The sequence below is a fragment of the Cupressus sempervirens genome, chromosome 6 (assembly GCF_028749045.1).
Source record: "Cupressus sempervirens isolate cs-2001-9-10 chromosome 6, ASM2874904v1, whole genome shotgun sequence".
Lineage (NCBI taxonomy): Eukaryota > Viridiplantae > Streptophyta > Pinopsida > Cupressales > Cupressaceae > Cupressus > Cupressus sempervirens.
In genome coordinates, this window is record NC_143123.1 from 248,697,198 (window position 1) to 248,713,135 (window position 15,938).

At 36.3% G+C, this 15,938-nt stretch overlaps 1 protein-coding gene across 11 annotated transcripts in view; it reads right to left on the minus strand.

The window, feature by feature from the left end:
- The window catches only part of LOC149552173 (putative RNA-dependent RNA polymerase 5), a 249,254-nt gene that overhangs the window by 180,435 nt on the left and 52,881 nt on the right, over nt 1-15,938 (minus strand). The gene's annotated exons all lie outside the window — the stretch shown is intronic.

Sequence of the window (15,938 nt, forward strand, 5' to 3'; positions counted from 1 at the left end):
TGGAATTTGTTACACCTAGCTTTCATTTAAATGTCTATTTATATGTCTTGTTACGTATGCTAAAGGAGATCAAATTGATTTGCCAAGTTTGCAAGGATCGTGTTCTGAGTTTTCTTGAAGAAGACGATTGTGCCTTTGTAATTGTTTCTTAATTAAATTTACCAAGGGATTTCTTTCAACATGTTTTGAGCCTCTTTAATTTATATGTGAGTCTAGTCTTCAAACTCTACCTTTCACTAAATGATGTGTAATGTCTCCTTAAATAAAATTTATTAACAAATCAAATTAAAATTAAAATATTAAAAATAAATAAATTATATCATAATATAATTAACAGACAACTAAGTATCTCAGTAACTTCAAGGATGGGAAACGGATGGGCAACACCCAACATACAAAGACGAGCCACCAAAAACCCCAAATGCCACCTTCCTTTCAGCTATCATGACCCCTAATGATCGGTGGCATCTTATTTATTACAAACACAGACTTATTAAAGTGCTGCTATTTGTGTTTCACAATGTCTTCAGCCCTTGCAAACAATTCTGAAATTAAAATCGAGCTGCTAATCATCAATCTCTGCAAGATTGAAATCAATCATGGCCTATGGATGAAGACTGCCAATCTCTATGCTGTAATAACTTGGAAGAATTCATAATTCTTCAGACTCGAACGAAGTCTGTGTTACCTCCAAAATTTACACCCAAATGCCAAGGTCCTAAAACTTCAGCAATTTCAGAGTAACATTGGAACAACTATGAGGTTGTGGGTAAACTACAAAATGATTGAACCTCTCGTTTCTAGGCCGGCTCCTATATGGTATTAACTTGATATTTCACCTGTCCTAGTGGAAAACTGTAAACTTGATTGAAAAAGGAAAAGAAAGAACCTTTAACGGAAAATTCGAATAAAATGCAGAAAAGAGGTGATACACCAAATAAACAATGCAGATCAATGTTATATCTTGACACAATGAACATCCTTAACAGATATACACCAAACACACTTTTGAAGAAACCATTACACATATAAATATTTCAATGAGGAGGCTCAAAATAGATATTGTGAAAGGAAACTAATCATATTCAAATACATCACCTAAGTGCACAACTCATGACCTATGAATAATATAGATTAACTGTGGAAGATGCAGAAATGAGACATTAGCAAAAGGGTTTTTGAGCAAAACACATCAAGTAGCATCAACCACCAAGTATATGACCAGATTTTTCTCCAAAAAAGTGTCCAAGAAACTATATTATGCTCAAAGGCTAAAAGAACGATAGATCATCACATGAACAATCCAAAAAATGAAGAAAATGCCCAGGACAAACCTCTGTCACATATGCATTTATCTACTCTCCAAAAACTGATGCATTTATCTGCTCTCCAAAAACTGAACCCTTTCTAATTAAAATGAAAAGTATATAACAATAGTCAAATTCAACAACCTTCCCTAAACATCAAGGAGTGCAGATCGGATATTAGAGTAAATTGTTTGGAAAAGGGCTCTAACAACTCCAAAAACGTGTCCCAGTAATCTGAAACTCTCCCTCCACCAAGTGTCCATGATGACAACTCCAGGAGAACTCAAAGAACCTCAAAAAATCACTCCAAAGTCATCACTTAAAACTCCAAGTCTGAGACACCCTCTAGGACAAATGGCAATTACAATATGCCACCACTAGTAAATCATTTAGAAGTCTCCAACTTACAATTTTGAAACTAACTCCAACTCCTCAAATCTTGGCAATTAGGAACGCCACCTACCCCTTGAAACTCTTGGTCAACAAATGACTTTAATATCACTAATTTGAATTCAAAAATCAAATCTCCCTCTTTAACCATTATTTTGTTGTATCAAAATTTATTATTGAATAATTGATTCATTAATCATCAATTATATAATAATAAATACATTTTTTAAATATACAACAATTTAATAATAAATTTATTAACATAATAACATATAAACTAAATAATATAAAGTTACATATTAACATATTAACATATAACAAATACATTCCAAAAACACAAAAGTGGACCCCAAATCTTATTGCAAAACAATTGAGGGATAAACAAGAAAAAGGCCAAAAGCAAAGTCATTTTCTTCATTCAATAGTTTTAAAATCTTGAAGAAACGAAAGTGGCTTTGCCATCAAACCCTCACCGTCAGTCATGGAGCATTTTCTGCATTTCACTTCTTCTTCATGTCGTTTCAACCTTGAGTTTGCTCATTTCTTCTTTTTGGCTCTTGTTTGCTATTTACATGGCTATTATCATGAACTAGGGTTTATTTGATGGCAGGCCTCTTAATTTCTAGTATCGCCATTCTAGAGTCTTTTTAACTGTTATCGAATCAGCCTTCATTGATTCACATGGGATTTGACTGAGAACTCTAAGTTTCACGGGCCTGGTTTTGGGCACTTCTTCTTGCCATTCTAAAGTCTATTTTGCCACGACAAGGTCTTCTCACTGCCATGACTCTTCATCATGCAGTTGCAAGTTGTTATGGACTTGGAGTTTTCTTGCTTCCTCTTCAAAAAACATGATTCTCTGTTCGATACACATCTCCTTCCTTTTAATACACGGTTTCTTCATCTTTGTTTTCTTGGTTCTTTCACCATGAATCAGGCTACCATTTTGGAGTCTTCTACATTAGTTTAGGCATTTTTATATCACGAGGCATTTTCAAAAAAACATGCACATCCTCTATTTTCCTTCATTTTGCTACAGGAGAGGATGATCAAACTTTTGTTTGCCGATACAATCATACCCACAAGCGTTTTGATTGCCTTTTCTTTCTACATTTACTGGTACTTGTGTTTTCTTCTTACAGGGCCTCCAGTTTCTGAAAGAATCATGAGAACTATAGTAAATTTCATCTAGGCTCTCATATTATTTGTGTATTTGCTGCTAAAGGCTTCCTTATTCTTTGCTAACTTTACCCTTGGCAAATTACAGGGGTTTCCCTTATATTTTGTCTGTCTGCAAGAAATGGTGGATAATAAACTTTGAAGGGAGAAATATCTGTGTCTCTTCTTGTTTGTTTGCAGCAACTTATTTCTATGAAAAAATTTGGTAGTACAATGGAACTCAATTGAATTGAAAATTACTAATAGAATGTACAAATTATCATTATATATCATATGGGCAATAACATATATTGGTAATAATTTATCATTTAATTATAAAAAACAAGGTGATTTTAATAATGATTGAAAGATCTTAGGGACTATTACCATTATTTAATAACTATGTTCAAATGTTAAAATAACAAAACAAACTAAATGAATAGGCTGAACCATAATCGATTAGTGACAAATAAACACAAAAAGTACATGACATCACCTATGCCAAGCAACGCGGCCATGGGTCACATTGCTAAGTAAGAGCGGAAGCATATATATAGAGCCACCACACCTGGATAGAAAGGATGGAGGAAAGTTAGTTGGGTTTCTTTTTAGACTGATATCATTGAAAATCACAAACCCTCACATTGCCAACTCACCAAGTTAAAGCCTGAAGATGGGACAAGGAAGTAGCGGTGATCCTGTTCGCTTGCTCGCATGTAAGGAAGATCTGCGGCATCACCAATAAGGATGCAGCCGTAAAAAAGACATCAATCATAGCCAATACAATCACCGAGCATGTCATAAACCAATCGCAAAAATACAAGAATAAGGAACTTCTTATTTATTTATTGGTATGGAGTCGCATATAGTTGCAAATATGCATATTAAACACAATACAAAATATATGCGATGGGGGACTTACGTAATTTTAAACATTATTTTTATATATTTAATAAAGTGAATCTTAAGTAAAGATGACTTGTTTCAATATATAATTTCAATAAGGTTTTTACTTATTTATTAACGACATAAGAGGGATAAATATGTGAAAGGATTAATGAATACCATATAAGATTATAACTTCATATTTCAGTACCAAAAATGGGTGCATATTCCATTTATGGTACGATGAAATAAATGGCAAACAAATAATGTTAGTATCAGAGATGGGTATAACTACCTGTTTGGCTAACACAAAGATGGATATAAGTGTTGGTATCAAAGATGAGTGTAATACCCATTTGGCCAAACACTACTTAATAGATACAACCTCTATAATGTTGGTATGCAACAATTATCTCCATCTGACCAGCATGCCCAAGGAGGTATAATGGAAAGAGCATTACAATGATGTCAACATATGCATATGTGAACCTTAAAAGGTGCACCCTAGAAAAGACGGTTGAATAACTTAGGGTTAGGAAACCCGATCTAAAGATGTTTTTAAGGTTTGCGTTTAGGCTAGAAGGTAGAAAAGTATAATAAGATTTATTATTATTATTATGATTCTAACTATTATTAATGCAAGTTTTAGCAACCCTAGAAGAGGGGACATTACAATGGTATCAGAGCATAATCCTGCCATCCTATGGAACCTTGGTTAGTTTACAAAAGAGAATGGCCAAACAACTCGCCCAGGAAATAAGAAACTTTATGTAGCAAACTAATGAAAGAATTGAAAACTCCAATAAACTACTACTAGAAGCTATACAAAAGCTAAGCAACAGTAATGATCAGAGTGAAAGATCTAACCCACAGAGGGATTGTCATTCTAGTCATGAGGAAAATGAGCCCTCATCTCAAGGTTTAGCTCCACAAGATACCTTTCCCTCATTCATTCCAAGAAGAGAACCTCCTATAGAAGAAGCAACCGCAAACAGTGTGGAAGAAATTGCACAATTATTTGCAAGCTTGGAGCCAAACATTCAACAACTTATTTCCTTTGAAGAATACTACAAAACCAAAAGCATGGAAAATAACAAGAAAAATCAGATAGATACAGACCTTCAAGAGAAAGTAAATAAAGTAAAGCTCCCATGTTTTAATGGTTCGGGAGAAGAAACTACTCAATCATGGATCCAAAAATTAGACACATATTTATCATACAGTCCTATGACCGAAGAAGGCGTTATTAAGTTCCCCATACTTCATTTAAGAGGATCGGCCCACAAATGGCGGCACTATGGAAAAACTTCCTTAGAACACAAGAAAATCGCCACCTATAGCGAATTCACTCAAATATTGATGCATAGGTTTGACCAAAGAGATCTTGAATGGTACTTCCACAAGCTAACTCACCTCAAACAATTAGGTTTAGTGGAAGAATTTGCAAATCAATTTCAAGACCTATCAGTAATGGTTCCAAATCTATCTCAAAGCCAACTCACTCATCTTTTTATAGGACTTAAAGATTTCGTTAAAGCACAAGTAAAACCCCTTGAGCCACAGGGTTTAGAGGTAGCCATCAGGAAGGTGAAGAAAATTGAGTATAATCACCATTCGAAAGGACTTAGGAATTTTGGAACCAAGGCACCCTTTCGGAATGAACGGCCTAGGAGAGACCGGCCAAAAAGACTTTCCGATATCTGCGAGGAACACTGATGTCAGAAGAAAGAAGAGCTATTTCAAAAGAATCTATGCTTTAAATGCAAAAAACCATGAAAACCAAGTCATCAACGTAAAAAGGGAAAAATGAATAGAATAGAAGAAATATGTGATGATGATACCCCAGGGAAAAAGGAAAAAAATGAGGAACAGGAACATGGGATATTAGCCATCATCACCCAAGAAACTGAAAATAGGACCTTTCAACTTAGTGGGACAGTTAAAGGACAAAGGATAATTGCATTGTTGGACTCGGAGCCACACATGACTTCGTTGGGAGACATTTACTAGCAAGGAGGAAACTAAAAACACAAGAAGTTAAAGGCTTCAAGGTGGCTCTTGGAAATGGATCCATGGGCAATTGTACAAAGATAGTACTCCAATTAGAAGTCACCCTAGGAGGGCACACAATTAAGAGAAACCTATATGTGACAGATATTCAAAATGATATTATCTTGGGAATGCCATGGATAAATTCCCATGGGTGGTTCATAATGGACAGCCCTAATTCAAATATTTGTTTCTAACATGAAAGTAAAGAAATCACATTAAAAGGAATACCAAATGGCTCCCCTAAGATGGTCTCCTGCAAGAAAATGACAAAAGTACTCAATCATGACCAAGGGAGATGGGTTGCACAATGTATGATATTAGATAAAGCAAATCCAAAGGGAGAAAATATCCATGTAGATATCCAACTTATATGAAAAATATACAAAAAATTCTTTGAAGAAATTCCCCCAGGGGTTCACCAAAAAGAGGATTTCAACATTCTATAGAATTAGAAGCAACAATGAAACCAGTAATAACCACTCCTTATAGACATCCCCATAAATTCAAAGAAGAAATAGAAAAAACAATCAAGGAATTATTAGAAATGGGACATATCCAACCCAGCAATAGCCCGTTTGCATCATCAATAGTCTTGGTCAAGAAGAAAGATAGTACATGAGAATGTGCATTAACTACCGAGCATTAAATAATGAAAACTATAAAAAACAGATATCCTATTCCTAGGATTGATGAACTAATGGATGAGTTACATAGAGCGTGTTATTTCTCAAAAATTGATTTACGACATGGGTATCACCAAATAAGAACAAGGAAGATGTACCCAAAACTGATATTAGGTGCCATTATAAACATTTTGAATTCTTGGTTCTTCCATTTTATCTCACCAATGCATCACTGACTTTCCAATCATGTACCAATCATATATTCCAACAGTAATTCAGGAAATTTCTACTAATATTCTTCGAGGACTTAGTTATCTTCAGCAAATCATGGGAAGAACACCTCCAACACATCAAAGAAGTTGTAAAGATCTTGTAAACAAAATCACTATATGCAAGGCTTTTAAAATGTGAATTTGATTTAAGAAAAAATCATATACCTAGGACACAGAATCAATGCAAAATGGGTAAGTGTGGATGAGGAGAAAATCAAAGCCATTAAAGAATGGCCAAGACCGAAAACACTCACCCAACTCAGGGGATTCATGGACCTATGTAGCTACTACACGCGCTTTTAAGAGGGTTCCCCAAAATTGCTTCCACGCTCACAAATTTAACAAAGAAAGGAGCTTTTACATGGAACAAATTAGCACAGCAAGATTTTGAGAAACTTAAAGAAACCATGTGCTCTTGTCCACTTTTAGCTATTCCAAATTTTACCAAGCCATTCGAATTACAGTGTGATGTGTCAGGACAAGGAATTATAGCAGTACTTATGCAAGGGAAACATCTAATAACATTTGATAGTCGCAAGCTAACAGATGCAAAAAAACAATACTCTATATATGATAAAGAAATGTTAGCTATAATGCATGCCTTGGTGAAATTTCATCAATACTTGGTCTGTAGGAAATTTATTGTAAAGACAGATCATAACATCTTACAACTCTTCCTAAATCGAAAAGATCTTAACAATTGTCAAAAAAAATGGGTTAGTCAGATCCAAGCATATGAATTTGATATAGAATATGTAAAAAGAAGTAATAATGGAGTCGTTGATGCTCTCTCTAGAAGGCCTTACATCAATACTATCACAAATATCTAAAAGGATTGGAGAGAAGAAATCACAACAGAATACATCCAAGATCCCCAAACCAAGGAACTATTGGAAGGAAATCTACCTAATGAGGATTTTAGAGTTTGTGAAACTATCATCCTTTATAAAGGGAGAGTGTACTTAACCCCTCAATCAAGGATTAAAGAAAACATCCTTAAAGAGTATCATGACAGTCCCCAGGCAGGGACATCAGGGATACCATAAGACATATAAGAGTGTTATGAGAAATATTCTTGGAAGGGTTTAAAAAAAGATATACTAAAATATGTAAGTGAATGCATGAGTTGCCAACAAAATAAACCCGAGCTAACACACCCAGCAGGATTACTACAACCCTTACCCATTCCAAACCAAAAGTGGGAAAGTATATCGATGGATTTCATAATAGGATTCCCAAAGGGGCAAAGGAAGGACAGTATATTTGTGGTAATAGATAGACTTACAAAACACGCTCACTTCTTTGCCATCTCCGCGGAGTACACAACACATCAAGTAGCAGTTATTTTTTAGGGAAGTTTTCTGACTCCATGGACTTCTGCAAAACATTATAAGTGATAGAGACAACAAATTCCTCAGCAAGTTTTGGCAAGAACTTTTTCGTCTAGCAGTAACAACCTTGATTCCTAGCACAAGTTATCTCCCTCAAACAGATGGTTAGACACAAGTAGTCAATAAGTGATACCTAAGGAACTATGTTACAAGACAACAAAAGGCTTGGATTAAATGGTTACACTTCGGAGAATACTGCTACAACACCACCCATCCTATGTCGATAGGAATGAGCCCATTTAAGCCAATCTATGCATATGAAGCTACCTCCTTTGGAAGTCTAATCCCTCAAAAAAGTAGCGTACCGAGAAAACAAGATTTTGTAAAGCAAAGTACAAATATTATTAAAATATTAAAAGAGAATATATGTCAAGCACAAAATCAACGAAAGATCTATGCAAACAAGAAGCGCACAGAAAGGTCAATTAAAGTTGGAGATCTAGTATTTTTGCGACTTCAACCATATAAGCAATCCTCAATTAAGAGGAATGGAGCAGAAAAACTCAAGCCTCGATTCTAAGGACCATATAAGGTATTGAAGAAGACTAGAGAAGTGGCTTATAAGCTCAAACTTCACAAAGATAGTAAGACTCATAATGTGTTCCATGTGTCTAGACTTAAGAAGGTTCTAGGGCAACGAGTAGCGGCTTGTGCAAACTTACCCCCTCAGATGATGGACAGATCACTCTAATACTAGAAGTTTTTATGGATGCTCAAGAAAAGCAATTAAGGAACAAAACATTTACAAAAAATTTAGTCAAGTGGAGAAACTTACCATAAATAGATGCTACTTGGGAGAAAGAAGAAACCCTTCAGTTGCTTGAGGAGCAAATTTGACACGTAAGGACTGCAATTATACTCATTTGAATTAAAAATTACTAATAGAATGTACAAATTATCATTATATATCATATTGGCAATTGCAATGGAACTCAATTGAACTAAAAAATACTAATAGAATGTACAAATTATCATTACATATCATACGGGCAATAACATATATTGGTAATAATTTATCATTTAATTATAAAAAACAAGGTGATTTTAATAATGATTGAAAGATCTTAGGGACTATTACCATTATTTAATAACTATGTTCAAATGTTAAAATAACAAAAGGAACCAAATGAATAGGTCAAACCATAATCCATTAGTGACAAATAAACACACAAAGTACAAGATATCACCTATGTCGAGCGACGCGGCCATGGGTCACGTTGCTAAGTAAGAGCGGAAACATATATATAAAGCCACCACACGTGGATAGAAAGGATGGAGAAAAGTTAGTCGGGCTTCCTTTAACACTAATATCATTGGGAATCACGAACCCTCGCATCAATCACATTGCCAACTCACCAAGTTAAAGCTTGTAAGACGAGACAATGAAGTAGTAGCGGTCTCACTCACCTACTTGCTTGTAAGAAAGATCCACGGCATCACCAATAAGGACGCAACTGTAAAAAAAGACATCAATCATAGCTAGTATGATCGTCGAGCATGTCATAAACTGGTCACAAAAATAGAAGGGTAAGGAACTTATTATTTATTTATTGGTATGGAGTCACATATAGTTGCACATATACATATTAAACACTATATAAAATATATGGGATGGGGGAACTCACGTAATTTTAAATATTTTTTTATTTATTTAATCAAGTGAATCTTAAGTAAAGATGACTTGTTTCAGTATATAATTTCAATAATGTTTTTACTTATTTATTAAGGACATAAGTGGGATTAATATGTGAAAGGATAAGTGAATGCCATATAAGATTATAACTTCATATCTCAGTACTAGAAATGGGTGTATATTCTATTTGATTGATACGATGAAATAAATGGCAAACTCTTACTGTCAGTATCAGAGATGGGTATAACTACCTATTTGGCTAACACAAAGATGGATATAAGTGTTGGTATTAGAGATGGGTGTAATACCCATTTGGCCAAACACTACTTAATGGATACAACCTCTATAATTTTGGTATACGAGAATTATCTTCGTCTGACCAGCATACCTGAGGGGGTGTAATGGAAAGAACATTACAATGGTGTCAATATATGCATATGTGAACCTTAAAAGGTGCGCTCTAGAAAAGACAATTGAATAACTAAGGGTTAGAAACCCGATCTAGAGATGTTTTTAAGGTTTGGATTTTCACTAGAAGGTAGGAAAATATAATAAGATTTATTATTACTATGATTCTAACTATTACTTATGCAGGTTTTACCAACCCTAGTAGAGAGGACATTACAAGTAGACATGGGTGTTAACTCTAAAAATCACTTTGCCAATGCTTCTGTACATGTTAATCCTTCTGGCTTCCTCCATATTGTGGCTCTTTTTATGTTTGGAAACCCACAATCCTTGAGTAATTGTGATTCCCTATGACTTTCCCGGATATTCCTATAGATGACGTTGTATAAGTTGCTTTATACTTTGTATGTGAAATACAAAAACTTCATTCAATCTGTGCTTTGTGAGCTGGTATCATGAAAATGAAAAAAAGCTCCCTTGTATTTATGTCATGACTAAAGCCTCTAGTAAGAATTTCAAATGCTTCTTCACTTAGCTGCTGCTGTATATTTCTTTTGAAAGATGCCATATCTTTAAAAAAGAAACTTGATTTTCCTTTGAACCCTTCTGTAGATGAAAACTTGAAGTATTTACTTTTGTACTCTTACGGCCCGTTTGGCAACGAGAATAGAAGTGGAATAGGCAAATGTATATTCTTAAAATTTTGAATTCTTTATTTGGATGCACCAAATCGGAATTGGAATAGGAATAAAATTGGAATATGTATTCCAATTTTGGCCAAAAAATGAGCATTTGTTATTCCACCTAAATAGGTGGAATTGGAATAGGTATCCCTATTCCAATTTTTTTCATTTTAGAAAACATAAAATTTTGAGTCCGTGAATTCCACATCAAATTTTGGGTGAACCAAACAAGAATAGGAATACATAACCCCATTTTCTATTCGAGAATAAGTATTCCTATTCCCATTTTTATATTCCCACAGCCAAAGGGCCCTTATTGCTCCATTTGATATATCTTTGTCCTTTTCCTTGCATATGGAACTATGATCATAGGTTCAAAATTACAGAAGGAAACTTGGGGAATTTGATTTTTACCTCTTTGATAACTGAAAATAAGCATGTCCTTCAAGGTTTTCTTGAATTTCTTACTTTGATATTAAATAATCATCACAAAGGAATAGTCTGGGCTCTTTTTCTTTATTTCCTACGAAATTTCTGCCTCTAGACTTATCGATTTTTAGAAATGTAGGGCTTGAAAAGTCAGATTTCTCCTCTCTATTGTGTATCCTACACAGATTGATCTCCTTAATATTGTTCTGCAATTTATGTTCAAATATGCAAGTGCATTGTGGGATCATTTACTCCTCATGTACATGAGGAAAACATTTCACGGAATTAGACCCTTGAAATGTGTAGCATGGCATAGTTTCTTCACTGCTCTTTGTGCATGATTGTTATGCATTTCACTTAGCTGTATACATGTTCTTACTGCCCATTTGATGGTCCTGTAGCTTGCACTTATCACATCTCCATGTTTTGTCATTTCTGAGTGTTGCCTTCTTATACTTCTTTCGTGACACTTGATAAAAAAGAAATAAATCAGCACCAATCACATATGTCATATGAAATATAAGGTTTCAGATAAAAATCTGTCCCTCTCATATCTCTTTTTTATTATGATTTTTGCAGCAGTATTCATCTGTTATAAAAGTAAAAGGTTTCAGAAATGAATATGTCCCTTTAATACTCCTATTGTACTTTTTTTATGAGCTTTTTCGATCTTACCCCTTATAAGCATGTCGGGCTTATTAACCCTCATGAGAGCTTACAGTTATATCAGCATACCTATAAGAGATAGGATGTTGCACAGGAAGCAAACATGTTAGCAATAAAAATTTAATGTGAATATGATTGCCTCTTAATGTTGGTAGATGTTTCTGTTTTATGCAAGTGCATGACATGACGGTAGCACAAAATATTTATGCATGAGGTGAGGTGCTTCCATCAATGTTTACATCCATTGGATTTAATACATTCTCTTACGTATGCAGGACTCAAACACTTGGAGGAGATATAGTTTGGGGCAGTGGACAAGCAGAACAGAAGCAAGGTAGCATGACAAGTCATTAGAGGCAATGACTAGTTCCCTTCGACCCTCTCATTTTGTTCTCTTTCTTTCATGTTTATGCACTTTCGTAAAATAGACATACATGTCAATAGATTAGAGGCTACTCTCATGGCCAATTGTGTGAGAGGCATTTACTTTCAACATGTGATTTCATTTTATCAATTGTATTTATCATTTGATGAATAACACAAAGGACATTTGGTACTATTCTTTGTTCAAAATGAAATATGATTCGGCAATAAATATGAGTTGAATGCAAATGTATAAGAAATGTGTACCTTACTTCCACTTGTACATTGTTTAGAACTGAATTTTGACATGTGTGAAAATTTCATAACAGTATGAAACCTTTGTTTCAATTTCTTCTCCATTGGACCTAAGTGAACTTCAAGGGAAGTTTGAAAGGAATACCAAGGCCTACACTGGGAAAACTATGATGTAACACATCCCAATGGACCTCAAGAAGGTTGGGGATTATCCAACGAAAGTAGATAAGATGATGCCCCTGGACAAATTCAAGAATTATTTCATAAAGAATGTGCATGGTGTTCAGAAGGTAGTGGGTAAAGATGGGTCTGATATAATGTATGGGTCAATATACATTGTGGCCAGAGATGTCCCGAATGCATATCGTGGTGGGGAATATGATTATGTAGATTATATCCTAGAGAAGATGAAAGAAAACATTGAGCTGGCACAAAGAGGAGAACTGGGGAATTTCAAATTCCACCATTATTCGTTGCTGATGCACTTGATTTTATACAAGAATGTGGGGTATATTAGCCTAGATTTTATTGATCAAACATCTGATGCCAATGGAGAGCTCCCAGTTCAACTATGGACACAAGTATGGGACACATTCTATCACTATTCTGACTTTGTTTCAGTTTTTAATAATTTTAGCTCTGTAATCATGAAGATGCTAGACCTTAGTTTCTTTAGGGCTCCTGAGGTATTAAAGTCTTTTGAGACTAGCCCTCCTACCTGATAATAAGAAGTTAGACCATAATTGGGGTGATATATTCTTGTTCCCAACCTTCTCCCTCATGAGAGTCTATGGTTGCCCCCAGCCACCCCATATACTACCCAAATATATCCCTCCTAGACAGGCCATCATTGAATTCATGTGGTAGTTATTTATGGTAAATAGGGAATACCTAGGGCATAAAGTGCATAAGGGAACATTTTTGTGTAGGTTTTTTAGAATAGGAGACTTTTCAATTGGAAGAGAATCCTTTGACCAATTCATGCTTTCCTCCGCCACTATAATTTGTCGACAGCTCCTTATAGAATGTATGACCCAGAGGGCTATATAAGGAACACCTTAAAAGAAATCAAGGGTCATGTGTTGCCAAACACTAGGGAGTCACCCCAAGTGGACCTAATTACAAATCTTATAACTGAGGGGGAAGCTGTAGATAAACTAAGCTTGATGATGTCCTAAGGGTTGAGAATGAGTTGAAAAGAACAGATCCCACCTAAGGTTTCTACCTAGATATCCCCTATCCACGCAAGCTTAGAAAGATGGTGGATGATTATCCCAATGTTACCCTAGTACTGGGGTAACTCAGGACGGCAGGACGAGTTTTCAAGATGGAGAGAAAATGGGCCTATTTTCGAGACAGCGAGGGGAAGGCTAGGGGACGGTGGCTAGGGGAGGACGGGGCAGGGAGGAGTGTTATATTGTAATGTTCCTAAGGTGAACTCGGCTTGTAAGTGATCTCAATCCGTAGGCAATTACCTAGGTAGCCTTATCGTATGCTCCCAGTAGCAAAATGCTTCAAGTAGTTCTCCCTCCGTGCTTCGAGTAATCTTTCCAGTGCCTTGGGATGTTCTCCTCCGTGCCTCAGGTAGTCTTTCCAGTGCCTCGAGATGTTCTCCTTTGTGCCTCGGGTAGTCTTTCCAGTGCCTCGAGATGTTCTCCTCCGTGCCTCGAGTAATCTTTCCAGTGCCTCAGGATGTTCTCCTCCGTGACTCGGGTAGTTTTTCCAGTGCCTCAAGTATTTCTCCTCCATGCCTCGAGTAGTCTTTCCAGTGCCTCATGGAGTTCTCCTTCATGCCTCGAGTAGTTTTTCCAGTGCCTCGGGATGTTCTCCTTCGTGCCTTGGGCAATCTTTCCAGTGCCTCGAGATGTTCTCCTCCGTGCCTCGGGTAGTCTTTCCAGTGCCTCAGGTTGTGTGTCGTACGTTGTTAATGTGCAGGATGAAAAAGGTCGTATGGTACCTTATTGGTCATACAGTATGTTGGGATCTGACCGTACGGACAGGGGGGAAGCCTATGATACACAAGGCCAAGAAGGTCATACGATGTCAAGGTCGTACAGCAGCTTCAACCAAGGCTGTACAATAGATTTAGCCGAGGCCGTACAGGATCAGTCCGTACGGTAGCCTTGTTGTGACAAGGTACAATTTGCAAGTCATGGCTTGTCGGGAAGTTACTGTCAATGGGCTGCGTATGATTCCGAAGATGAACAATATTTGATAAGAAATCCAGACATGCAAACAAGAGATACCAACAAAGTTGCTCCACAAAATATATATCGATATTTGCCAGAATCAAATCAAGAAATACACAGACGGAATAAGGTGAGGGATGATTCCCACAAAAATCGAGACAAGCCAAATAGGGAAGGTCTTTCACTTCCGAAATGGCAAATAACAGAGAACTCCAACAGGAATTTGCAATACATAGAAAATAATCCAAAAGCGTACCTAAGACTACTTATAAGCCGTGCTTAAATACCCGTTGAGAAACTTTTCGTGGGTGTACAAAGATGGCCGACGGCGACACTAACTACGAAGACAAAATAAAAAATGGGTCCAAGATAATTTGATAAATTAAATCAATCGGCCCGTTACACAAATTAATTAAATACATTTATTTTATGATGGGGATATTACAATCCTCCCGTCCCAAAATTTGCTTGTCCTCAAGCAAACGCAAACCCGGATCTAAACCTTCCGTAATCAGCTCCTGCAGTTCTGAGTCAGGCACTAAGTAGATCTACCCGTCGAAGTAAATGATGTCATCAATAACATTGTATCTTTCATCGCATATATAACCATGCATCAACTCACATGCAAAAGTGTTCTTGGAATACTCGGCCAATAGATGAGCCCGCCACTTATCCAAGGAATGCGGTGAGGTGTTGACTATCTTGTTTTTACTTGCAGTGTCTGGGGCCGAATCCTTCTTGATTGTGACTTCCCTCAATCCTTTATTTAACATTTCTCTTAGCAACACCTTCTTGTCATCCGTCTCGAATGAAAAGTCCATCCTTTTGAAACTTTGAGTGTACTGGTCAAGAGTTTCCAACCACTAAATGCCCAAAATGATATCAGTATCAACCAGATCTATGACAAAGAAATCATCTGCCAAGGTATAGTTTCCCATGGAAATTTGTAGCCATGGGATCACATGAGTGCAAGGTAACAAGGTTCCTCCTGCAACCTTAACCTCAAATCCTTCGTGCTTAACTACGTGCAAGCCTTTACTAGAGACCAAAAATGAATTCATAAAATTGAGTGTGGCACCACTATCAATCATGATTGGGACTCGTTTTCTGTGAAGTGTGCCACGAACTCTGAAGATACCACCTCCAGTTGGTGTAGTGAGGGTAGCAATGGAGCCCCCTTTTTTGTATCAGGGTATTTATTCTCTCCTGCTGGGTAATTTCTTCGTCAGTCGCT